This window comes from Bactrocera neohumeralis, chromosome 4, assembly GCF_024586455.1.
Source record: "Bactrocera neohumeralis isolate Rockhampton chromosome 4, APGP_CSIRO_Bneo_wtdbg2-racon-allhic-juicebox.fasta_v2, whole genome shotgun sequence".
Taxonomy (NCBI): Eukaryota; Metazoa; Arthropoda; class Insecta; order Diptera; family Tephritidae; genus Bactrocera; species Bactrocera neohumeralis.
Genome location: NC_065921.1, coordinates 65,381,339 through 65,407,727, shown reverse-complemented (window position 1 = coordinate 65,407,727; position 26,389 = coordinate 65,381,339). Strand labels below are relative to the sequence as shown.

General features: G+C 34.3%; 1 protein-coding gene across 1 annotated transcript in view; it reads left to right on the top strand.

Moving 5' to 3' along the window:
- The first annotated feature begins 2,083 nt into the window (after window positions 1-2,083).
- Window positions 2,084-26,389, top strand: part of LOC126755361 (uncharacterized) — a 152,810-nt gene continuing 128,504 nt past the window's right edge. The window contains exons 1-2 of the mRNA XM_050467872.1: window positions 2,084-2,170; window positions 16,819-17,662. The gene's annotated coding sequence lies outside the window, so the exon portion shown is untranslated. The remainder of the gene's footprint in view (window positions 2,171-16,818; window positions 17,663-26,389) is intronic.

Below are 26,389 nucleotides of genomic sequence, written 5' to 3'. Positions count from 1 at the left end.
AAAGCCTGTTAGAACAAATTTTACTATAATATCAAATCAGGTCGCTTCATGCATCATTCCCGCGTTTGTGGTCCTTGCAAAGCAGGACGCCTACGTATTAAACTATGAACAGCGTGTCCTATAGTCCGCTGTTAGGCAGTTCTTCACATGGAAAAGCCTTAATCGGTTTGGGGGACCTCTACACAAGTATATTACACCTGCTTCATCAACCACTCCTTTTTCACTGCTCAATTAGGGCTCTCGCCCACCATATCCTCATTTTGTTGCATACATGTTGAGATCGGATCATGTGCGGTACTATATCCCTTGACGTCGTTATAAGGCGGCCACATAAAGAATAGGTATGTGCACACATTTTCACCTTCAATACCATAGAAAGCAATCAGATCTATCGACGTGGCTTTATTTTTTTAAGAATTCTCTAAGGCAACGAATTCGCACTGCTTTGGCTAGGTCCACCAATGTTGAGAATTATCCTTGTTAGGGGCTGCCTTCATCCCTGCCGCTTTCTCAGAGACTTTTTCAAGATGCGTCAAATAGTTTAGCCTCGCATCTATCCTAACAACCAAATATTGTATTTCACGTTTTTGTCGACTCGTAATAAGTACTGCTTCAGATTTTTGAATTACTAACTGGAGTTTATTTGCTATGAGCCATTCCTTTATTATTGCCGCATGGTTGCATTGGCGCTCTATTTGGCAGATTTCCTTCGCCGCCACAATGACAGCGTTGGCGACAGTGTGACACTTATTTGTGCCTCTTTAGGAGGCGGGAGGCGCAGTTCTCCATCGTAGAGCACTTTACAGAAGGCCAAGAACTATTGCTTGTGGTACACTTTTGTGGTTCTTCGTTTGTGTCACATACTAGTAGAAGCCTATCCGATAGGTAATTGGAGATTTCAATACATAGGTACAGTTTTCTCGATTTCTAGCGGTCTAATGATATGAGGTCAATGGGAGGGATTGAAGACGTAGTAATCTTTGGAACCATACTTCCATTTTTTTCCCTTCCATATCTTTTCTCTGATATCCGATAGACTTTTTATTGCATCAATTGTTGAACTGTTTTTTTGGAATCCGTATTGTTTGAGATATGAATCGTTCAAACTCTGAAGTACAAGCTCTCTCGTAACAGATAATTATATCTAACAGATATTCCATTGGTCCATCCATCTTATTACAGTAGTTTTCTCAATGGGAATGCTGTAATGGCAGGTATCCGCTCACTTAACGGCCGAAGTGAGTGCACTTAAATGGCCTTTGAGAGCGACAGTGAGCAGCAACGGAAAATAATATGTACTATATATGAGTATATCTGATAAAATAAAAAAATAACGAAAGTGAACTAGAGTGTTGGTACTCGCAATTTTAAAGAAAGTGTCAGTAAAATGAAGTAACGGCATCAAGTGTCATTTGAAAAAAAATGTGTAGTAGCGCAATTAAACAAACACCTCTGGAAAAAATGAAACCCTTTATCAAGCCAAGCAGAGAACACTTACAGCCTGTGAGAGAGTTCGAGCAAGAGCGCATATTTTCGCGCTCTCAACAGTGAAATCACAGCTAATCTCGCAGACATTTCCGCTCAGCCTGCATCCGGTAGCCTGTGCATTCGGAAAGGAAAAGCATTTTTTGTTTTCTTTTCTTTTCTTTTTTTTGCGGAAAAATGCAAAGCACACACTTATTGTTTGTGTGCTCAACGCTCAGTAATTGTGCTCTCTTTGTTGTTACTTAACACAGTAGCCAAACTAAAACGACTCAAATGCTGTACGTTGCCCGACTGCTGTGGCCGAGCGCCACAAAGCGAATACGCGAACACGAATCGTTGCACATGGGCCCGAACTGGAGAGTGTTCATGTTTACTTGCAACAAATGCTAGCAATAAGCTGTTGCTTGCGTATTGTTTTTGTTATTACTTATTATTTTCCGCCTGATAACCGGATAGTGGGTGACGATTGTTGGTGTACGCTCGCTGTCTGGTCGGTTGTCTCTGCAGCAGCTGCTATTGCCGTTGCCATTGCTGTTGCTGTTGCTGCTGGCGGAGCGAGATGAATTTTGAATTCAGTTGCTTTTGAAATGTTCGCAAATACAGACGCTTTAAAATGATAATTGTGCGTGCTTTTCGACGGAAATTTGTGTAACGGTATATAACTACAGCAGATACTTGTCTAATTGTAGGTGGGTGGTGGTGCAAGTGTTTGTGTATACTTATCCATATATATACATATATATATATGTATGCCTATATAATGTGTTTATATGTGTGCAACTCTGCGCTGGTATTTGTGTGTAAAAGTGTATGACATAAAAGGTGAATTTTGCAAAATCCTAGTGGAGCTAGAAAACAACAATAATAACAAGGGCAAACAGTGACAATGTGTCGGTATGATTTAAAGAGTGTGAATATTTTTTCACGAGCACTTTATTAAGTAACAAATGTATTTTGTTTATGAAAATATAAGAAATAAAATAAATACGAAAAACATCCTGTTAAAAAAACAAAAAAAAAAAAAAAAATTATGAAAAAACTTAAAAACTAATGTATGCGCTTACATATATTATAAAAAAAGACATTTACACATTATTTTTACAAATTATGCGCATTTACCCTTACAAATCATTTAAAATGTGTTAGATAAAGTGCATATTTAAATACATGTATGTACATACATATGCACATATATTAATATGTATATATGGAAACTTAAATTAACTTACTCGAATCAAACGGTACACAGATTTTTTTAAATGTTAATTACTTGAACTTCAGCGATTTTGAAAAAAAAATTAAAATTTTAGTGAAATTAAAAATGGAATATAATAATTGAATAATTATGAAATGTGAACAGTGAACTCAAAATCTTAATTAAAATATTTATTAAAAGCCTTCGAAATTCGAATTGTTGTGGAACACGATTTTAAAATTGAAAATTTTCCCAAAATTCGTTAGTTAGTTTTTTTATTTAAATTAAAAAAAAATTACTTATAAGCTTTTAAAAATTCGTTTTTATCAAGCAGTTCAAATACCAAACAATTTATCACAAATACATATATGATTTTAATATAAGAAATTATTCCGAATTAATATTTAGTAAAAAATGTTAATTTCGCTTGCAACAAAGCTCGAATACACCAGACAAAAACAAACGTTTTTTACAAAAATTTCTTCCAAAAATGCACCATGGTTTTAGACACTAACCCATGTCAAATTTTGTGAAGATATCTCATCAAATGAAAAAAACTTCCATAAAAGCACTTGATTCCGCTCGTTCAGTTTGTATTGCAGCTATTTGCAAAAGTGGTCTGAATCGGCGGTTCCCACAAATGAGTAGCTGCTTGAAGGGAAAATGAGGTGTGGAAAAAAACTGGGAAACAGACGCACGGACGTGACTAAATTGACTCAACCGTCATGCTGATAATTTATGTATATACTTTATAGGGTCTTAGATGCTTACTTCTGGGTGTAGCATACATATTACATAATTTTATAAATCAGAAATAGTTTTGTAGGAAATTTGTTGCTCCACAAAAGGGTCTCTTATTATTTTTCGATTAACTTAAGCGTTTGTGAGATAATCAGCGTGAATATATATGCCATACATATATGTATACATTGTCATTATTAATCAGAAAACTTAGAGTTTTGTAGGAATTTTACTAAAATAGGTAGGAAATGTAATATAAATTTACTACAAGCATATATACATACATATGTATGTCTATATCGTCACCTAAAATGCAAAATACGTAACATCAGGCATATAAGAACATATTGAAAGGGCATATTGAAACAACATTTGAGTTTTGGTTATAAAATGGTTATATATTGGTTATATCTGACGGCAGGAGCTGAAAATTTTATGCTATATATACATATGTAATATGATGTAGGGAATCGGAGGCAATAAAAAACTCAATAAATAATAAATTGAATTAATCAAACCTACTTACTACAATTTAACCAACATCTAAGGAGCAAAGGCGACGTGGTATTTGAAAATCTTGATATTAGTTATACATATGGAGGCAAGGGCAATTTTTCATCCGATTTTATACATATAGAACACATAGATGCACCTTTATTAAAAACCACGCTCATCTTAATTAAGATAACTCCGATATTAGCCGATATAAGTATGTGGTATACAGTCAATCGGAAGTTCGAAAATCTTTACATAATTTATATGGAGGCTAAGGGAAATATTGACCCTCTTCAACTCATTTAGGACATAGAGATATATTATTATCAGAAAACGATTCTAACCAAATTTTATTTGTATATCTCACACATAGACCGATATTTTCAATAAAAAGTATGCAAGTCATACGCACTGGGGTCCATTTGTTCGTTATCTGGAGGCTTGAAAAGTTACAGTCCGATAGAAAATTTATTTTGATTTGTAATTTTTTAATTTCAATTAAACCAAACATTATTAATCAAATTTTCTTCTATTTTTCATTTTTGACTATATATCATAAAAACAAGTTTTTATAACTTGCAACATGTTGCAACGGAGTATAATAGTTTGTTCACCTAGCGATTGTATTTATCACCTAAAATATAGGGCTATATATACATGTATATAAATGATCAAGATGACGAAACGAAGACAACTTATTTTACCCCAAGATGGTATATGACCGCTTTAAAGGAGCCGGTGTCAAAATTGGGCGATGGACGTGGCTAATTTTAACCAAATTTGGTACGTGACATTACTTTCACATTTCTATGTAACAGTGTGCAAATAGTTGAAATCGGATTGCAACCACGCCTACTTTCCATGTAACACAATTTTAAATCCCATTTGAAGCCTTCGTTTCTTAATATGCAAAATCAAGAATCAATTACTATATCAGGATAAAACTCCTTACGAATAGTGCATCTTATGATCCGTATGATCAAAAATCAAATCAATCTAATCAAAACTGTTTAAGCGCTTGGGTGCCGAATATATGGACCCCAGAGTCTATAGTTGACTTTTTACCGAAAATATCGGTTTATGCTTAAGATGCATTATTGCAGTTCAGACAAAATCTTTTCGTGATGATAGTATGTCTCAATGTCAAATATTGGCTGATTCGGGTCAAACTGATATACAGATTTTCAAACTTCTGGGTGACCTTTTACCGCTTATATCGACCAATATTTCAGTTATCTCAATAAAAATTAAATAGTAAAATAGTTACAATTGGTTACATTGGTTAACTGATATCATAGTTTTCGGGCATCTGGCTGACTTTGCTCCAAATGATTGGTGATTGTATGTGAGGTACTTTAATGCTCAGTGAACATTGTTTCTGTATGTGGCTTATTAGTAGCATGAATTATTTTTTAAAAATAATTCCTAATGTGTCGATCAGTGTATGAGTTATAGTATACATATATATAAAATTGCGTGCATTCTGATCCTTTGTTTGACGTTTTGCGCTTTAAAATATTTCCCTGGCTTTGATTCTTGCAGGTTACAAGAGCATAAAATGCCGGTTTGCACCCAAACTTAACACTTCCTTACTTGTTTGTAACTGAAGTTATTAATATAAACACAAATTCCGTTGAATTTACTTCATAAATTTGTAATCGATTAAGTAAAATACATTGTAAATATAAAAAAAAAATTAATTGGCATTGTCGTTGTCTTTGTCTTTTTTTGTAAGTTTTTACTTGATTTTGATATTTAAAAATTGTTATATTTTTAGGACCATGAATTATCTAAATAATATTTATTTATTAATTAAATATGTTTTTATATTTGTTACTTTGTCTGTATATGTACATACATACACATATAAAATTTAAATCTCTGTACATACTATATATGCATTTTTTTTAATCTTTAAAACACAATTAATAATAAGGAAAGTTGAAAGATATATAAAATTTTCAAGTAATTTAAGGTACTTCTAAGAATTTGGAAACTAAATTAGTTTGAAAATTATATTGTTTTTAATTTTTTATATGCTCATTTAGAGATAAAAATTGAAATAACTAAAATCACTTGGATAGCAATATAAAACTATATACATATGTGACATTAATATTTGAATAAAAAAATTGCTATCAAAAAAATATAAATTTTTTATGCAGTCTTTGTACCTCACTTTTGTTTTCGGGGACGCAATTGCACTAATCAAATTAAAAAAAATATGTATTTTTTATTTCATTTACAAAAACTTTGCACATAAAATATTTTTAACAAATATATTATATATTCTTAGAGTAAAATTTTCTGTTTTTTTTTTCTTTTTTTTAAGTAATCGTAATATTTAATAGCTTCAAATTACGTTTTTTATACATGATATTTATTAATTACATTATTATATACAAACACCATATGTATGTACATATTTCAAAAATACAAATTAGAAAAAAAACTGAAATAAATATTTTCGGTGATTTCAAGTAACAATTTATAAAGCTTGGGGTATACATGTACATACATATGTATATGTACCTACATGTTTCCCGTAATGTATGTACATAACGGCATTTTAAGTATACACACATACTCGTCCTTTACAGTTAAAAATGAGAATATCACTAAATCAAATCGTTTTTGGTTAAAAGCCAACCCAACTGTGACGAATTTCAAGAGTTAAACGCTCATTAAATGCTTATTAGTTATCACGGCCCCACACCCGCCCTAATTTATACATACATACATATGTGTACAAACACACACACACACACATGAACAAAAATATTCCCACGCTCATTGCGCGACACTCGTGAATCCCGACCGCACGCCGCTCTTACTCCTTTCATTCCTTGGCCGTTGTCAATATACTCACCTTTTTCTCGAGTGTCCATTTTTAAGATAAACGCACACACACGCACACATCTAAGCCCACACAGTAGCATGCAAAAGTATGCGTACTGTTTGGCGAGTGGCAAATCTGCGCCAATCATTAGTAATCGCTGTCAATTGCAGACTTTGTTATCTGACGTTGCTCTTATAACTTGTTGTTATTATTGTTATTGTTGTTATTTTATTTCTTTACTGCTTTTCATTGTGCAAATTTGCTGCAAAGCCCCAATTGATAATAAAGCGCCGAAGAGTTGCAATAAAGCAAACAATAAGTGAACACTGGCGCAGAGAGCCAGTGGTGCGAGAGAGAGAGAGAGAGGCGGAGAAACGGAGAAAAAGTGAATTGTGAAAATGTGAAAAGAGCGTGGAACTTGTGCTACTTAATTGCAGAAAACTTTACAGGCGTACAACCTAAAAAATATTGGCCAAGGAGCAGGCAATTAAAGCAGTTGACGAGCTGACAAACTGATAGCAAGTTTGTTAGTAGTGTACTCCTTTGCCAATAAAATATAATATGACAATGTCTGTTTTTATTGTTTCGGCCGTGAGTGACTACGCATCTTGTTCTTCTATATTGAGCTCCATTACTGGTTCATTGTCGTTTAACCCATTACTGAGAATGAGTGCTGGAGCAGAAGGTTTATCTGCTACTTTTGTAGACCTCTCCAGAAAAGACTACTTAAAATTTCGTTGGAGTGTATAATTTACATGCTCCCTCTATACTTCGATTTTCAGATTACACTTTGGTAATTATTATTAGTATTTATTGTCCTCCTCTCGGACCATATCTCATTTAAATTGGAAGTAAATATTGTCAGAAAACAATACAATATTGATGTGTCTCTATTGCTTGAAATAGATCAGAAGACTAGTGATTTATCTGAACTTTTAATGAATGACAGTTCCAAAGCACTGGTAGAGTCTATGTGAGACTCACATTACTATTTTGCAATTATTATTATTATTTATTGTCCTTAGTTGAAATAAAAACGTAGTCGAGAGTCCCTTAGACCATATCGTATTTAAATTGGAAGTATTGTCAGGAAACAAGACAATATTTCTGAACTCCCTCTGGCCTTTATTTCTTGAAATAGAATCTGAAGACAGGTGGTTTTTGTGAACTTATAATGAATGACTGTTCCAAAGCATTGTGAGAGTCTATTGTGGGACTGCTCTTTATTTTGTTACTTCCACTCTCTCGAAACATACATTAGTTGGATGTTCACATTTTGTAAAAATGCGATTGATAATTTTTATCGTAGAGGCTAATTAGATTATTATTAATTTTATAGAGCGAAGTGATCTATTCGACATTCTTCCGTGTTCGTGTCGTGTTCCCCTTCCATTAGTTTTAGTGCTGAGACATCTTCAGTAAAATCTGTTCCGTTTGGTTAGAGATATTGCTTGATAAGAAAGGTCCAACGGAAATAAAAGGTCAGATTAGAAAATTGTATCTGTTCGTTTCCGCTTTCGGTTCGGTTGTTCTGGAAAATATTTGACCACTATGAGAAGAACTCAAGTAGTTGCTAAATAAATATTCAACGTATGACATATGAGCAAGTCCTTGAATCCGATGCAGAAGCATGAGGTTCTTGAAATAAATTGATATATGAGTATATTCTTGACTTCGATAAAGTATATGGCGAACAAAGAGATCTATAGTACAAGTTCTGTAGAGACATGATATTCTTGTTATGTATAGAAGATGCCACAGTTACTCGTTTTATAAGTCCAGGCTTTAGAGCAGTTCCTGGAAATCATGTTATTCTCTGAACTCGGGAATTAAAAGTGGGTCTGAGGGGAACTTAAACAGTTAGATTCAGCACCGATTGGACAACCGCTGCATAGAAGGCAATTTTGGTGTAATGTTTTATAGATACAGTCTCATTTATAGGTAGGGAAAATAAAAATATTTGCGAAGACAAGAAAACACTTAGTAAAGGAGAAAGTAGCTAGAAAGACTTTATAGATCTCTGGAGTAGAAAAAGAAAAAGGAGATCTTGGAGAAAACAATAGAAGAAAAGGGAGGGCCGGACACACGTGTTTGAGCTGAGAAACTGGAGATATGTAATTAGCTTTATAAAAGAGAGTGTCAATTAGTGATTATAGATATTGATCTGATCCGATAACCTCTATTAGGGTTACAAAACAAGTATAAGATTAATGCAAAGTCATTTTACAGTGACGATTCTCTGCTTAAAAATATTGGGAATATTGTTGTTCTCTCCATTCTTTTTCTCATCAAACTTTTATTTTCCTTCTCCAACTTGTTGACCCTATCAACTTTTCATGTTGGTCACATATTCATTTTTTGTATATATGTACATATGTATGTATTAATGAATGAATGTACGTACCAGAAATTGACTCGTCAGATAGTTTGTAATCGCGTGTTGGTTGGTCGTTGAGTGCGAGCACTTTGTAACACAAGCTGTCTACATACTAAGCTCTTATTGAAAAATCACAATTCTACAAATTGCAAGACTTCTTCTTCTTCTTGTTATTGTTGCTGTAGGTAGTTGCCACCATGATGTTGTTGTATTGATGGCGGAGAAGACGACTGCCGTTTTGGCGTCACAACTAACGAGCTGATGGTGGTGGATAAACTTTTAACTATAAAAAAAGAAAACAAAAACAACTCTGATATACTTATATTTGTTCAAACTGTGAATTGCCAATGTTGGTGTTGAGAATTTCAGGCTTCGCTCCCAATATGTGGGTTGCATGAGAATAGTTTCAAAGTTGTTGAGGTGGCTTTTGTAGTATGCGAACCTGAAGGTTGTCTTTAAAGGGATATAACGACAGAGAGAGAAAGAGCGCGAGAGATAAAGAGTGAGTGGGTGTGTTTTAACAAGAGCACGATAGTGATAAAAGCCTTGTAAGGGTAGAGTCGATGTTGTCAGAGTTAGAGGCAGTATTAGAGCTAAAACCGTTAGTTGTGGCCCTCGATTTTAATAATGTATGGAAAAAGTGGGTTGTTACACGAAATTCAGCGCAGCAATTGATATTAAATTTTAAATTGCAACAAAGTATCGATAACACGTATAAATATCATGTTGTTGCGAAAGTAGTATGGGTAGCATGCGTGTCGGTCGTGGGTTCAAATTCTGGCCGTGTTAATGTTAATACTTTCTGTTTGATGCATTTAATTTTATGGCCTATAATTTTCGTTTAAGGTATTATAATTTTTTGATACAACTTACCGCTTCGTTAATAATAGCGAAATAAAATTTTATTTCACCTTTGACCTTTATTTATTTTCACATTTGGGAACAATGAGCACTTTTAATATGTATTTTGAATCATGTTTTGAATATAGTCATACACACTCTACTTGTTGGAAATTCATGTTACATTAAATGTCTAATTCGATTAATTCGACTAATAAAGGGTGATCCATTTCGAGGTTCCCTACATTTTTAAAGAAAAAACAGTAACTTTGAATTTAATGCGAAATGTTTCTTATCATTCGGAAGAATATTCTTTGGTATTTTTTTTTTTTTTTTGAAGATTATCTCTTTCAAATGTTGGACGCGGCCACGTCTCAGATGGTACATCGGTTAAGTCAAATTTTCGATGATTCGCTCGAGCATGCATATTGGGTCTCAAGATAGGTGATGGTGTTGCGAATAGTACGCTCAGTAGGTCATTTCTGTTGACCATAAGTTGAGCGAAGCGCGCGAAACGCATTCTTTACATAACGTGAATTTTCATAAGAAAGTCGAACGATTTGTAAAAGTTTTTCCCACAATGAAATGCTAAACAATACTGAACAAAAATAACATGACAGCTTGACGCGACTGACGCGTGGTCAAAAAAAAGGCAATTGAAAAAGTACCTCTACTTGGATCACCCGCTATATAATAATATAAAGCCAACTGAAAGTTTTAAATTCCTAAAGTGCGTATATAGGAGGCAGGAGAAGTGTTGATACTATTTTACCTTGAAAGAAGCTCTATGAGCTTAAGTAAGAAACCCAGACCAATCAATTCAATTTGTTTTGAGTCATTTCATTGATATTGTTCATCTATCGAAAATTGGTCCTACCAACAACTTTGTTAAAAATCATCACAAGATCAAACGTATAGCACATACAGTCACAGATTCATTTTTATAGTATAAGGATAGGGGAGATATGGACCCGATATTAACTATTTTAGGCTCAAAGACATACTATTATTTGAAAAACAAGCTCTCTGAATTTCGTTAATATAGCTCAGATATCAGGTATTAAGTTAATCGGAAGTTACGAAATCGTTGTCTTAAGTATGTGGTTACTATAGAGACTCGATTTTAGTCCTTTTTGATAACTGAATGTTGTTTTTAGAAAAATATTCTCCGAACTTCAGTAATGTATCTCACATATTGATGGAAATTTTCGGTAAAAAATCAGCCTTGGGCACTGGGATTTTGACAATATAAAGACTTAAGATGACATACGATACATTTTGTTTGTTTGCGTGACGAAGATCCGATTTCGATCATATGGAGAAAGTTTGCCGCTTGTTAAATTAAAACAAATCTAAATGGGAATCTTGAAAGCTTTTAAAACATTTTTGCAATAAATGCACAATTTTCAGAAGAGTTGCCACCTGGAATGGCAATCGAAGCAGCTCATAAGCATTATTTAATATATTATCTTTTATGGGATTCGTTGCTTATAACAACCCATTTTCATATATTTTCGATCCCTTTAATTTCAGCCTAGGAAAACGAGACCGTTAATATCCTAGACAGCAAAAAATATCAAGCGCAAGGTACAATCTACCGGCACCACGTAGAGAAATCAAAAAATATGCAGTGATATCTATAGATACATGCATAATTCAGCAACTGTACGTGACTGAGCAAAAATAAATGTAAAATAAAGAACGAGAACAAGAACAAGTGGGCAACGCAAGTCCATGAAGCAGTAGAAAGTAAATTGAAAGCGCAAAAACGGAAGCGTCACTTGCCAGGCATTACAAACACAGTGAAGCGACAATACTGGCGAGAAAAATAATGAATTGTGCACGACGATGGGAGAAGAGCGTGCGGCGGTGAATAAAATACAAATTAAAAAGTAGCAAAATGAGGTGAAATCGAAGGCAAAACAGTAAAAACTGGCTGTTAGGCAACAAAAGCAATCAATGGTATAATGACATTGTTGTTGACGCTGCTACTGGCACTCCGAAGGTGGCAGCCGGATGCGCATAAACAACTGTTTCGACGTAACATACAATGTGTAACAAATAATTTGAAGGGGATATTGAAGGAATTTTAAATAAACGATTTTCGATAGCTCTTTTGACTCTCAGATTAATACTTCGAGTTTGCGAACTTTGGTTCTTCGCTGTGAAAGGTTCAGAAATATGGACATAAAGACTGGTCTTTTTATAAAAAAAAAAAAACAACATTTGATTAGCTGATTTCTCAGTGAACTCCGAAAATCTTGTAGTCGATTAGGAAAGTACTTCTAAACTATCCAGTTTTAAATTATAATGTTTTGTTTTTTGATCTTTCCTGGTGTTTTCATCAAAAACGTTGCCTACATTTAGGAGCAAGTTACCTACAGTTAGGTGTAACTGCTTAAACATTTTATAGGCTCAATTTCTGCACTTACCTTTGAGTAAAATCGCTGTTTAAAACTTCTCAAATTCATTTCTCTTATTTTTTAAACTTACTCCCAGAAAAATAAAATTGTTACGTGCGCGCTATTCCCCTTCCTTCTGTTTGTGCATACCTTGTTAACAGTTATATCCGTTTTGTATGGCATGCGATGGATAACGAAATAATAATAAAGCCAGTGGGGGTTGCGCAATAGTCAGTATTCTCTTCTACTTTTTTCTCTTGTTTACTACTTTTTTGCTGGTACTACTTTGCATAATTATTTGCTGTTTGCGCTGTTTTGAAAGTAGCTGGAAGCGCTTCCTCTCGCCTGAGAGGTGGCTTTAAGTTGGGTAGCTCGAATTCGACAGCCTGAGAATGCTGAGTATTTTAGCTATTTGCGTGGTCTAGCATTGCTTCGGTCAATTCATTGAAGCAAATAGTGAATTCTAAAATTTTTCTTGCTTCCTCGTGTATTTTTTGCGGTTATCCTTCCTGTTTAGTTTTTCGATTTAAATGTCAGTTTATTTCTGCTATAAAAAGATAACTTGTTTACCGGAATTTTAGAGCAATTCCTGCTCACTGCTTAAAGCTTCCTTTAGTCGTTTGGTTGTACAACTGTTGTATTATTTGCTTGCATACATACATATATTCAAAGCAACGTGAGAAATAATTATAAATAGAAATGGAATTACTTTAAATAATCTTGATAGAAATAGTTTTAGAGCAAAATATCCGTCTATTTATTATAATTTCGAAGAAATTATTGATTCACAAACAGTTCGGATTTAAGAAGAGATACAAATTTTACAATTTTGTTAAAATTCCTTGAGAAGTTATATCGAAAGCTGTACTTTTGGGTCAGGGCAGCGAGAGCTTTCTTTCGCAGATGTTTTTTATAACATTTCCAATATTGGCCTGCTAGATAAATTTGTTTAAAGGATAGAGAAAGATGTTCGGTAATCTGCTATGACAATTTATCAATGGTATTAAGATAATTACCAGTACCAATCACTTTAATTCATACTTCAGGTCTTCGAATACATGCATGAATGTTTTTCTTAGATGAAGTACTTATTCTCTAAATGATTTTCAGCAGGTTTCATTGTCCACTAGTTGTGGCCTGCTATAATGTAAACGTGAAACCCTCCTAGTGCGCTGCACAATTAAATATTTTCACAGCTGTTTGGCTCCTTATTTTAGTGCGTAGTACATATCGACATATGTATATGACAATTTGCTGCCAATTTTCGTCACTGGTTATCGTTTTTTCCACTATACAGGGTGAGTTCCAAGGTAAAATGGTTTTTTCGGTAAAATCAATATATTTTATTCAAAATAGTCTTCCTCTGCTTCAATACAGCTTTTTGCACGGTCCAAAAGCATGTCGAACGAGTGTTTTAGCTCGTTGGCCGGTATGGCCGCCAGTATGCCGGTGCAAGCCTTTTGAATGGCCTCTCCGTCTGCATAACGCTTTTCTTTCATGAGCAAATGCATTTTTCGGGAAAGGAAGAAGCACGGTGTCATATCAGGTGAATACGGGGAGTGGTTAAAAGTTAAAATGTCAAATAATTGTCCTTCGAATGTTGGATTCTGAGCAATTTTTGGTCGTCAGTCAATTCGTGCGGAAAAAACCGTGCACACACCTTTCGTAAGCCCAAATGTTCAGTCAAAATGCGATAAATCGATGTTTTGGAGATGTTCAATTCCATTTCCATGAACTTCAATGATGATTTCGGCTGATTTTTGATGAATTCACACACAGTTTCGATGGAATTTCTAGTGATCACGGGTTTTGATTGGCTCACATGTTGATCGTCATTAATGTCCTCACGACCACTTTGAAAACGTTGAAACCACTCGTGCACTCTGCTTCGGTATAGGCAATCATCGCCATAAACGTGTTCCATCAATTGAATTGTTTCGGTAAAAGTTTTACCAATTTTAAAACAAATTTAATGTTGGCTCTTTGTTCGAAGTTCATTTTCGCACCGATAACACAAACATACTGACACTTTAAACGCAATTACTTCACTTCCAATCAATGAAATGTCATGAAAACACTGGACAATCGATAAAGATAGCAAATTCTAACGCACCAGTCGACATATAGATGGCGCCACCAGGGGGCACTAGATTCAAAAAGTCCTGTTTACTTAGGAACGTTCCTTGTATTTTTCAGTTCTTCAACCTGGATTTTTAAAGCTCTCCATACTTCTTTCCATCGTCGGCACTTAAAAATAGATATGGTTTGCATCGTCTGGTTTGTTTCTTTACATACATGTAGGATTTTTAATTTTTTTCTACGTTGTGCAGGTATTTTCGGAATACAGCTATTTTTGCAAATTCCCGTGCCCGTAAAGCATCAGTGTTAAGTAGTAGTTCACTTCGCTCTTTTTTCTACTGTCCATATCTCTGTCTTTGATTAGTTTAGCCGTCCATCTTCCCATGCGTTCTCTTGTCCACCGATCTTGTTAGAATTTAAGTACTAGCGAGGAATGCTTGTTGTCTTGTGAACGTGAGTATTTCTATTCCGTCTTTCTCCATTACTAGAGTTGTCTTCTTTCCTCTGCGAGTAGTAGCCTGCTGAATTTGAGCCCAGTACGTTAGTTATCCATTTGTACACTGTAAGTATTTGGATATCTTCTGAATATCTAATAATATCTGAATGAACTTGCATAATATATTTTTTAATAGTGGTTAAGTGTGTTGCACACCCAGCGAAACTATTGAGCACCTGTTAGCTTTCTTTCACATTGTACGCTCGATAGAACCTTATACGCGATGTTGAAGAGGCTTATCCCACGGTAGTTGGCGCAGATTGTGGGGTCTCCTTTTTTGTGGTTTTGGGCAGAGCACACTTAAATTCAAATCGTTGGGCATGCTAATAGCTCGGCGGCAATCAATCGGTTCCCACCGCTTTGTTGTTCTCCAGACGGGTAATTACTATTCGAACTTCTTCATGGTCGGACAATGGAACGTCTGCTTAATCGTCATCGATTGAGGAATCGGGTTCACAATCTTGAGGTGTTATGCTGACGGCTAGAGAAGTGTTTTCTCCATAAATTCAGTATTATACAATTGCAGTGGTCGTAATCAAAAGGCTCATCCGAGGCTGTTGTGTTCTTTTCATTCGGGGTGTTTTTTAAGGTGGCGGGTTCAAACCCAGCTCATTCAAAGGCGCTCGCAGAACTTTTGTCACTTGCGTGAACTCTTACACATGACTTTATCCTCCATTTATCATTATAAAATATTATTTTAAAATAAATCCTGTAATTCAAAATCTGAGCGAAATAAAAAATGAGGTTATAATTTTAATATAATAAATTCTTCAAATCGAAATCTGAGCGAATTAAGGGGTTATACTATATACACTTAGAAGGCCGGAAAAAAGCGAATTTTCCAGATTTTTTTCTGAAAAAACTTTTAAATTTATTGATTCATAAACTGGTACACACATTATTCTATCTTTTAACTCTATTTTAAGACTTCGTATTGTAAAAATATTTATTTGGAAAGGAACTACAGCTGATCTACGGGAGCTCTTGACCAGGGTGACCACTATATCTCTGAATTGGACTCTATGAAATTAAAAAACCAAACAGATTTCGTTAAAGTAATGTTAAATCTAGTAATTAATTGTAGGAATAAGCAAAATAAAAGTTTTTGACAAACTGGCGGTTTCTCAAAAAATATCTATTTTTGACCAAAATGTCTGCCTTAAATTGTTAAATATTTATCGGGGAAGAAATCTTCGATTAATTACTAAAAAATATATTTAAGAAAGTCGTGTTAAAATTTGAGACTAATCGGCTAAACTATTTTCGAATAATGTTGGTGACCGACTTTAAAAACAACATTTTGTGAAAAACGCGTTTAAAGTTTAGCCTCGCACTTCCAAGCACTCTTCACCGGAAAGATATGAAATTTTCTGCGTATATTCTTAAATATAAATATGTACATTAAGAAAGCGCAATAAAAAAACGATTCTTTGAAAATTCTAACCGTAACCCTTAAAAATTCGGGTCTAAATTTTGTTGGAGCTGTTTTCTTTAAACAATCTACCTAAACACTTTAATTCGAAAAGCGAATTTGGAAGGTTTTTGGAATAGCAATTTTTCGCAAATTATTCTGAAAAAAGTTTCTTTTATCTTTTTAATTACAGATTTATAAGTTTAAAATAAAAATATTTGTAAGGAATTCAGAAAAATATTTAAGTTCTCAAAAACGCCCTAAAAATTAATAATAAAAAAAATTAATAATAATTACAAGATTTGTTAAGTGTTCAAAAACCACAAAAAAAAACAAAATTTAATAACATAAATGAAATTTATTTTAAATTAAAAAACACCAAATTTTTTTGTATAAAATATTAGCGTAAAAATTAAAAAAAAAAAAAAATTTAATATTAATATTTTTTGTTTTCACAGCCATCAAAAGAGACATAAGTTTATAAACTTATTATTTTGAGAGAATTCATACAGATATATTTATGATCTTGTGTGAGATAAGCGAAGAGCTTGCAGGACGCAATGTCTTACGAATTTGTTCACTAAATATTGAAAACAAAAACAAAACACACATCAATATATATAAGGTTAAACATATGCAAAGCATTAAAACCTTTAAATCATCAAAATTGTGCATTAAAATAATAAATTTCATAACGCTTGCGTGGCAAAAACAAAAACAAATTAAATGTATCGCAAAAAGTCTGCAAATTGTCAGCAACACAAGCGTATAAATAACAATCAAATGCAAGAGAAACTAAGTTGGGCAGCTTGTAATAAGAAAGCAGAAAATCACAAAAACAAAACCGAATACGCAGAAAGAGCAGTGAAAGTAAAATAAAACAAACAAATCAGCGTTCAAGTTAATGTCAGAAGGTCAACTGTGTGCAACAACTTACTAACTCACACACACACACACACCTCTTTCGTGTCAACAAATAACTGCTGTTGGAGGGAAAACCGAAATTATTTTTTTCCAAGAAATAAAAAAAATAAAATAATTTTAATTAAAAGCAAACTAAAGTAATGCTAAGTAAAGGTCTGCTGCGAGCAGTTTGCACTAACTAACTGTGACTAGCTGTGACACACACACATACCAACACACAGCAACACAATGCTGTTAACTGCTCAACAAAGAAAGGTCAAATAAATTTCATGGAATTCAAGTGAACTTACTGGGTGCGAGCTTGACGCCTCCGTTGTGTATTTGTAAGGATATTTCTAAGGACACGTCGCGCAAGTGAAACTAAGAATTCCTGAAAAGGTAAGCTTTTTGACAGCTGCTACTTTTTTGCTTGCTTATGATGATTTTTTATATAAAAAGCTGTAAAAAAAACATAACTTTGTATTTTTGATTTGATTTGGAAGAAGGTAATAAGAAATTAAGAAAATTTAAGCTTCAGTTTGGTTTGTTGTTGTTGTATAGCAGTTATGTTGTGATTATAACATTCATCTCCTGTGCAAATGCGTGAATTCGTACTATAACCACGCCTTCTATCCATATAGTTTTTGGTAAAAATTACCAATAATGTGATAAATTTATAAATAAGTGCACCAGAGACATAGAATTTTACACCCTAGAGACGAGTGAGTTTTATAGGATCTGGTGTCAAATTTGAATAATGGCATCGCCCACATTTGGGTGAAAACCCATATTTCGGGATCCACCCAACCGATTTCAACCAAATTCGGTAGGCAATATTATTCTGACATTTCTACACTACAATGCAAAAAACACAAAAACTATATCCACTTCCCTTATAACACTTTGTTAAATTCCGTCTGATATTTTCACTTTCCAATATACAAATCAAGAACCAATCAATGTGTCCAGATAAAACTTTGCGGAGACCCTATGACAAAAAATTTTCCAAATCGCACCAAAACTAATCAAGTCCCCATATACCATATATGTGTACCCCAGTGCGCATGGTTGACTTTTATCGAAAATATCGGTCAATTTGTGAGATATATTATAGAAATTCGGAGAAAATTATTTGCTGATAATTGTATGCCGCAAGTCAAAAATGCATTGAATCGGATCAATACTTGCCTTAGTTCCTATATACCTATTAGAAAGAGTTTTACACTTTCGGCCGACTTTATACCCCTCTTATATTGCATATTGGTAATAGTATATGAGGTACTTTAATGAAACTCAGAGACCACTTTCTGTTAATAATACGTAGTAATCCTAAAAAATAGATATAATCGGGTCGATACTGCAGCTATCTTCCATATACTTTTTATAAGATTTTCATACTTCCGGTTGGCTTTATACCGTATATTTTTGGATATACTATATCAATGCCGAAAATATGTGAAATTGGTTCACGGGTTACCCAAACTGTCATATATGACCTGTAATGTTCTTCGTTATTCTGACAAACCGTATACCAAATATGTTGGTTATTTACTATACATGTATTCCAGCAGAGAGGCCTAATTTTATACCACTTTTTGCAATGGAGCCTTATGTCAGCAATAAGACGCAGAATATTTTCTCTGATGGCATCAATTGTCTCGGGTTAACCAGCATAGACTTCACATAACCCCATAAGAAAGTAATCTAGCGGCGTTAACCCAGACCTCATACCCATGACACGCGATAATGCGACAGGTGAAGCTCACAGTTTTAACAGCTGCCACTGTAGAAGTAGAGTCACCGTACAAAGCATCAAGTGTTTTGCTTTCACTGCGTGATTTTCCGGCCAAAAATATAGCTCCTTTTCTTTTCTCCTTAAATTGTCGAACTCGCACGGTTCGGCATTTGGTCCAAAGAAAGCCAGGATGTACTATTCGCTTTTGTGTAGGGGCACTTTTTCTGCCAGACTTTCAATTTTTAAATAAAATTAACTTAAATTTTTTAAGTTTCTTACAATCTCTTTTCATGCAGCTGGCAATAAAACTATGTTCAAAAGGAAACAAATGTTCGAGTTTATAATTATTATTGTTACAAATTCCAAAAAAATATAACCAAATGGGAAGTCGTGGAATATACTGTTACATTGAAAGCCGCAAATCAGGATTTCTTCCTAACTGCACGCTTAGTAAAAAATGCTGTTATTCAGTGTCAATAAGTGTTAAATTGATTCAAGAGAAACATTATTTTTAACTGGCCTAATTATTTTCTCCCGAATTTTCGTACAGTTCATTGGAATACTCGAAGCCAATTTGCAAAACTTATTTCTTGAAACCGAATTTGTTGATTTTATACGCTTGCAACATGTTGCAACAGAGTATAATAATTTTGTCCACCCATAGATCAATCAACTTGGTACACGTTCCTTGAGAAAGAAGTGAGTACCAGTACATACTATATATGGACGTAATCGGATCACTGCTACGCCCACAAAACGTCATTAAGGTTGCACCTGGAATGATACAAGAAAATTTTATAGGAGCAGGTGACAAAAATGAACGTTGGGAGTGACACCGCCCATATTTTGCGAAAATCCATAGAACCTACTCGACCTATATCGACCGAATATGGTATATAATGTTTTCTTGACATTCTTATAGTACCTTCCGAAAACAAACGAAATTGGACTACAACCACACCTTTGATTCTTTCACTTTCCAGTATGGAGATCAAGCAGCAATTAATATTTGAGGATAAAATTTTCCCCGAACAGTGCGCTTAAAGTTGGCCACCTCATGACCAAAATTTGTCCAAATCGGACCAAAACTATTTAAGTCCCGAGATATTGCGTATGTGAATCAAAATGCCGATTGCGAACTTTTTATCGAAAATTTCGGCCAATTTATGATTTATATTATTGAAATTCGTAGAGAGTATTTTCCTAATAATAATGTACTCTTGTTTCAGAAATGCTTTGAAACAGGTGTCAATATTTCCCTTATACCTAAAAGAAAGATTTTTTAACTTCCAGTGTTAATAAACTTAGAAGAGCATGGTTTTCTAATAACGTTGCATCTTCGTGCCTAAAATGGTTAAAATCGAGTGAAAACTTGTCCTACACTCCACATAATTTACAAACACTATGCACCTGAAGTTATTTTCCCATCTTTGCTCCTCCAATCTGCAAAACGATTAAATGTTCCGTTATATCTAAACTCAGCTCTTCCTTACATATTGTTACTGTTACTGTATATACGCGTATATGTATATATGTATTTACACGTAATGCGCAAATATATGTAGCCCGAACAGTTCAGATCGGTTCAGAGAAGGCAACCATATCAATGTCTAATACTGCCAAGCCTTACCCTCCCACCTCAAGGGGCGGCAGTCGGCTTTTGAATTGTAAAATCATGTTGAACTTTGACTTTGAATGGCAGAATGTCTGTCAGGCTAACGGACAGCGTGACTGGCAGTATGCGAACCATACACACCTGGCCAGTACACACACACACGCAGACACTTACAAATTTGCATAAGCTATTTATGAATGGAGCAAATAAAAGATATAATAAATAAATAAGCAGTCACAGATACATATATATATCTACTAGTAAATAGATATGTATATAAAAATGTGTACATTGAGCAGTTGTTTTTGTACAAAAACATATATTCAAATTTTAATACTCATCAGTTGGCCTTTTGTTTGTTAATTAAATCGCTTCCCAGAACAGTAGGTGCCGTCAAAGTGTATGCCTTATTACATTTGTTGTTTGTGTTGTTGCATGTTAGCTTAAAATGTGCCAATAGAACAATACATACTGGCTGCTTTTGCGTTTAGCTGCATTATTGATTATTATGGCTGGAATTTATCAAAGTTGTTGTTTTTGCTGTTGCTTTTGTTTAAGCAACAATTACTAGTTGTTGTTGATATTGGCATTTGCTACTGTAATTAGTAGTAGATTTTACCCTGGCATTTTGTGACTTTATGCCTCTAGTGTCTGTGTTTTATTACATTGTGTATGTGTATTTGTTTAGGTCTTTATGTGTGTGTGTGTGTGTGTGCGTGGGCGCATCCATGTTTTACTTACCAGCTTGCGGCTGCGGTTATTCCATTGTACTCTGGTTGGCTTTCATTTGTACGCCTATGCAATATCATCTCTCTAATTAAATGCTCACCCACACATAGATACATACATACACGCAAGATTTTAAGCTGTTAATTGAAATTTCGGCTTCCGGAAATTGAGAAGTGAGGAAAATAAATGAAACGCTTAAAGCTGGTTTAGGTGTACGTAGGGAGTATATTGGGAGTAATGTGGGAGAACGGTGAATTTATAGATCATGTATATATCGTCACCTAAAATGCAAAATAACGTATCATCAAAAAATTCGAAATTGAATATCTTATTGCTTACGATTCACGACTTCAAATTACATATATAGTATTACATATGTCCAACATTTTCAGGTTCTGCGCTCATATACATTATGAACCAGTTTTAACCAATATCAAAATTTTTTTCACTCATGTTCCATTTTATTTCGTGTTTCATTCACGCCACTGTAAATTTTTGAAAATGTTGTTACGTTATTTTGCATTTTAGGTGACGATATGTATGTTATGCTGACCCCCGACCCTCTCAATTTCTTCGAAGAATTTGTATGCTTTTTTATAACACATTTCAATTTTCAATACTTGAGATCTCCTTATACCTATAAAAATCATACTTTAATGCATTTTTCAATAAAGTTAGTTTTATTTATTAATGCATATATTATAAAATGAGGGATGTTCAAAATTTTGTTCGAAATGGTCACTGTAAGCTTTCAGAAGCCCTCAAACGATTCAACCATTTTTCTATAGCAGCACACACAGTTTGTATTGGTATGGACACCGCTGCTCGAACCAACGATTTTTACAGACCCGTTAAATATCTGTAGGGTGCTCGACAAGCCATGTGCTCCAACTACCTCCAAAGTATAATCCAGTTCAAATCTATAATTCCAGACTGCCAAACACCCGAAGATATGAAATCAGGAATATTGCTTTTGAGCCACTGATGATTGAGTTTTGCCTTGCATGCTGGAGCAGAGTTCTGCTGAAAGATCCACTGCTCTCCATTAAAAAGATTATTGCTTAACTGCTTTATGACGCCTTCTAAAACATGCCGCTGATACAAAATAAAACAGTTTTTACCCTTTTTACAGTGAAGAGGTGTAACATCTTATCAGGAAACTCTCCCCCAAACCAATACAGCAGCTTGATGATGACCACGTTGAAGCCGGTCGACAACAGGTGCCCAAAATGTCATGTCGTTTTTATACTATGGCGAGGCGCTCATTTACCAATGAAACGCAGTTTTTTCGAAGCGAAATGTACAAGAGCGAGCGAGCGAAAGAAAAAAAGAGAACAATGCATCTCTAAGATCTCTAATACACCGAAATCATATTTTTTCTTCATTTATATTGTATTTTATCTTCAGCCTTTAAATATTTCGAATTGGTTTAATCACTCTAATGATTATACGATTTCAGAAGCACATGAATCCTCACATTAGTGTAACCAGGCAAGTCGGACAATCTAATGTGACTTCCTTTCAAACTTTTATGCAAGTTTCCATGTTTGAGAACTTCAAGTGTTCGGGGAGTTTTCATTTCCTTCATACTAGCACATTTTATGTAGACAGGATTCAGACAAGTTTCTTTTGTAGTATTTATTTCGAGAAAAATGGATTGAATGAAATTGAAACTACTTACCCATAAGGAGTCCATGATTAGTGATCAATAGTGGGCATATTAGAGACCTCTGTGGAATGTTCAGTATCTGCTAGTTTAGACAACTACGCCTACTACCCATATATCACAATTTAAAAATCCATCAAATTCATTAGTTTAATGAACAACGACAATAGATGAAGTATCAATGTAGATATCGGAAATTTACTTAGGAAAAAAATTCCTGCTTACCGGGTCTGCAATCGTTTATGCGAAGTCGGGCCATTTCAAGCTACCAGATGGCTGACCTTTTACTCAAAATATCGGTTCATTTGACAGATATCTTAATGAAGCTTAGAGAACAGAGGTTTCCTTTGAAAGTGTGCACCGGGCCAAAAAATACACCACCAAATACTTAATATAATGGATTTCAATCTTCCGTTAGATTTTATGCCCCATATATTTGAAAATATGATAAGATATGTATAGTTTGATGGTGTAAATGAATTACCACAGTCTTCATATACTACATACAATGGTTTTCATACCTATATGAAGAAATATAGTTATTGCAATTATTTTAGTTGGTTTTCATTTTTACATTATTTTCCTTAAAATACGCAAATAAAGAACTTTTCTAAAGTCTTTCTTTTGGAAAATAAGCACACCGTGCCCTTACTCCTTATATAACGAAAGAATCACTCACAGCTCTCAAACCGTCGATTTACGGCCTAGTGACAAACACGCTCTCAAATATGATTGATTATAAAAGTTCCGCTTTTACGTTTAATAAAAAGTTAAAAAGCGCATATAAAAATGCGTATCATAAATTATATTTATATGCCTCATAAAATACTTGCAACTGAAATAAATAAAAGTAACGTAACAACAACAATAGCGAAATTGTATAAATTGAGAAAACATCAAAAGGCTTTTATGTGCCCTCCTAGCTAAAAGCGTGGCATGACCGGCCTACGATTGCCATCTTCCACTTCACTTTGCCTACTTTGACTTACGCTCAGCTCTTGCTCTCGGCATTAGCATTTCACTCATTTCAGATATGTGAAATTTTTTGCTAAGAAATTTTCCCAGCCGCTTTGCTTTTTTCGTGATTTAAGTGTGCTATGGGATTGTTGTTGCTATTGTTATTTGATTTAAAGTTTTTTATGATTACTTTTATGGTAAATAAGAAAGTTTAAAACAAGAAGAATTCTAAACAATAAGTAGAGTTGAATGGTTCTACTGCTCTTTCCTGTAGGCATTGGAGACTGCTGAGTTATGGTTGGACATCTAATACATATTTGAGGACCCTAAGATTAATACGTTTTAAATTTTTGTAGACAAATTGAATTGAGTATTAATTTTCTAAAAGTTAAATACCGAAAATTCTATACTTAATCGTTGTAAGCATAGGACATGTGACTTGAAGAGAACTCTTCTCCAGGTGATGAACTTAAAGAAGAGTGGAGACTCATTTTAATAACACAGTACCAGAATTGGTGAGAGTTAGGGTATAGTTGGAACTTATGTGCGCTTAGGACAAAACATACTGAAAGGTTGTTTTAACGTAAAAAAGAATCGTAAGCATACGTCAGCAGTCATGGCTGCCTGTTCGTTTGAGCATTTGGTATAGTGTGTTCTATTCGCTACTCTTCAAACCTTGTCGTACCGATGACAGGTATTGTATCGTTTCGAATTGGTTAGTAATCGAGTTAAAGTGAGATTTTGACCAGATATAGTATCACAATTAGTATTACGACTTTTCATTAATTCAGAATTACTTTAGTGTTCCTATGTACCTAAATACCGATTTCATCATCATCCATAGAGTTTTCTTTGATTTTAGCATTGAATACAGCGCAGAAAGGCACAATTCTAGGTTTAAAGTGAATCAGAGTTACAGTTTGTTTTCCGTTCGCCAGCTTAGTCAGATAATTTATCACTTTATCTCTCATTCTACTAAATTCTCTTTGTCTCTCTGAAATATATATGAAAGTTTTGTATGCCGAAACTCCTAATGTAAACGTAGCAATTCACGAAATATTATATATCAGAGAGAAGTGCAGCAAAGCAAAACGTTCATTCTGACATACTGTTTGTTATCTTCGTATCGCTGTTAAAGTGTGAACTGTCAAGCAAAGCGTGGAAAGTTTAACGTAAATTACTATATGTAATTATTAGCCAAATTTTATAGTTAATAAAAATTCCCCTTTTTTGCTCTTTTGTATTTATTTTATATATTTATACTCTCGCAACAATGTTGCTAAGGAGAGTATTATAGTTTTGTTCACATAACGGTTGTTTGTAAGTCCTAAAACTAAAAGAGTCAGATATAGGGTTATATATACCAAAGTGATCAGGGTGACGAGTAGAGTCGAAATCCGGATGTCTGTCTGTCCGTCCGTCCGTATGTCCGTGCAAGCTGTAACTTGAGTAAAAATTGAGATATCATGATGAAACTTGGTACACATATTCCTTGGTTCCATAAGAAGGTTAAGTTCGAGGATGGGCAAAATCGGCCCACTGCAACGCCCACAAAATGGCGGAAACCGAAAACCTATAAAGTGTCATAACTAAGCCATAAATAAAGATATTAAAGTGAAATTTTGCACAAAGGATCGCATTAGGGAGAGGCATATTTGGACGTATTTTTTTTGGAAAAGTGGGCGTGGTCCCGCCCCTACTAAGTTTTTTGTACATATCTCGGAAACTACTATAGCTATGTCAACCAAACTCTACAGAGTCGTTTTCTTCAGGCATTTCCATATACAGTTCAAAAATGGAAGAAATCGGATAATAACCACGCCCACCTCCCATACAAAGGTTATGTTGAAAATCACTAAAAGTGCGTTAACCGACTAACAAAAAACGTCAGAAACACTAATTTTACGGAAGAAATTGCAGAAGGAAGCAGCACCCAGGCTTTTTTTTTTAAATTGAAAATGGGCCTGGCCTCGCCCACTTATGGACCAAAAATCATATCTCAGGAACTACTAGACCGATTTCAATGAAATTCGGTATATAATATTTTCTTAACACCCTGATGACATGTACGAATATGGGTGAAATCGGTTTACAACCGCGCCTTCTTCCAATATAACGCTATTTTGAATTCCATCTGATGCCTTCTCTGTATAATATATACATTAGGAACCAATGATGATAGCGGAATAAAACTTTACATAAATACGGTATTTGAAAAATATGTAAATGACGGATAATGAAATCTCGATTATCACTTTATCATGCGAGAGTATAAAATGTTCGGTGACACCCGAACTTAGCCCTTCCTTACTTGTTTTGTATTGCATTTAATCTGTACGTGTGCAGAATATATTTGCTTATTTTTATATTTTTGAGCTTCAAGTGAAAATCGCAATAATTTCCGTTAAACGGAATACGTACATT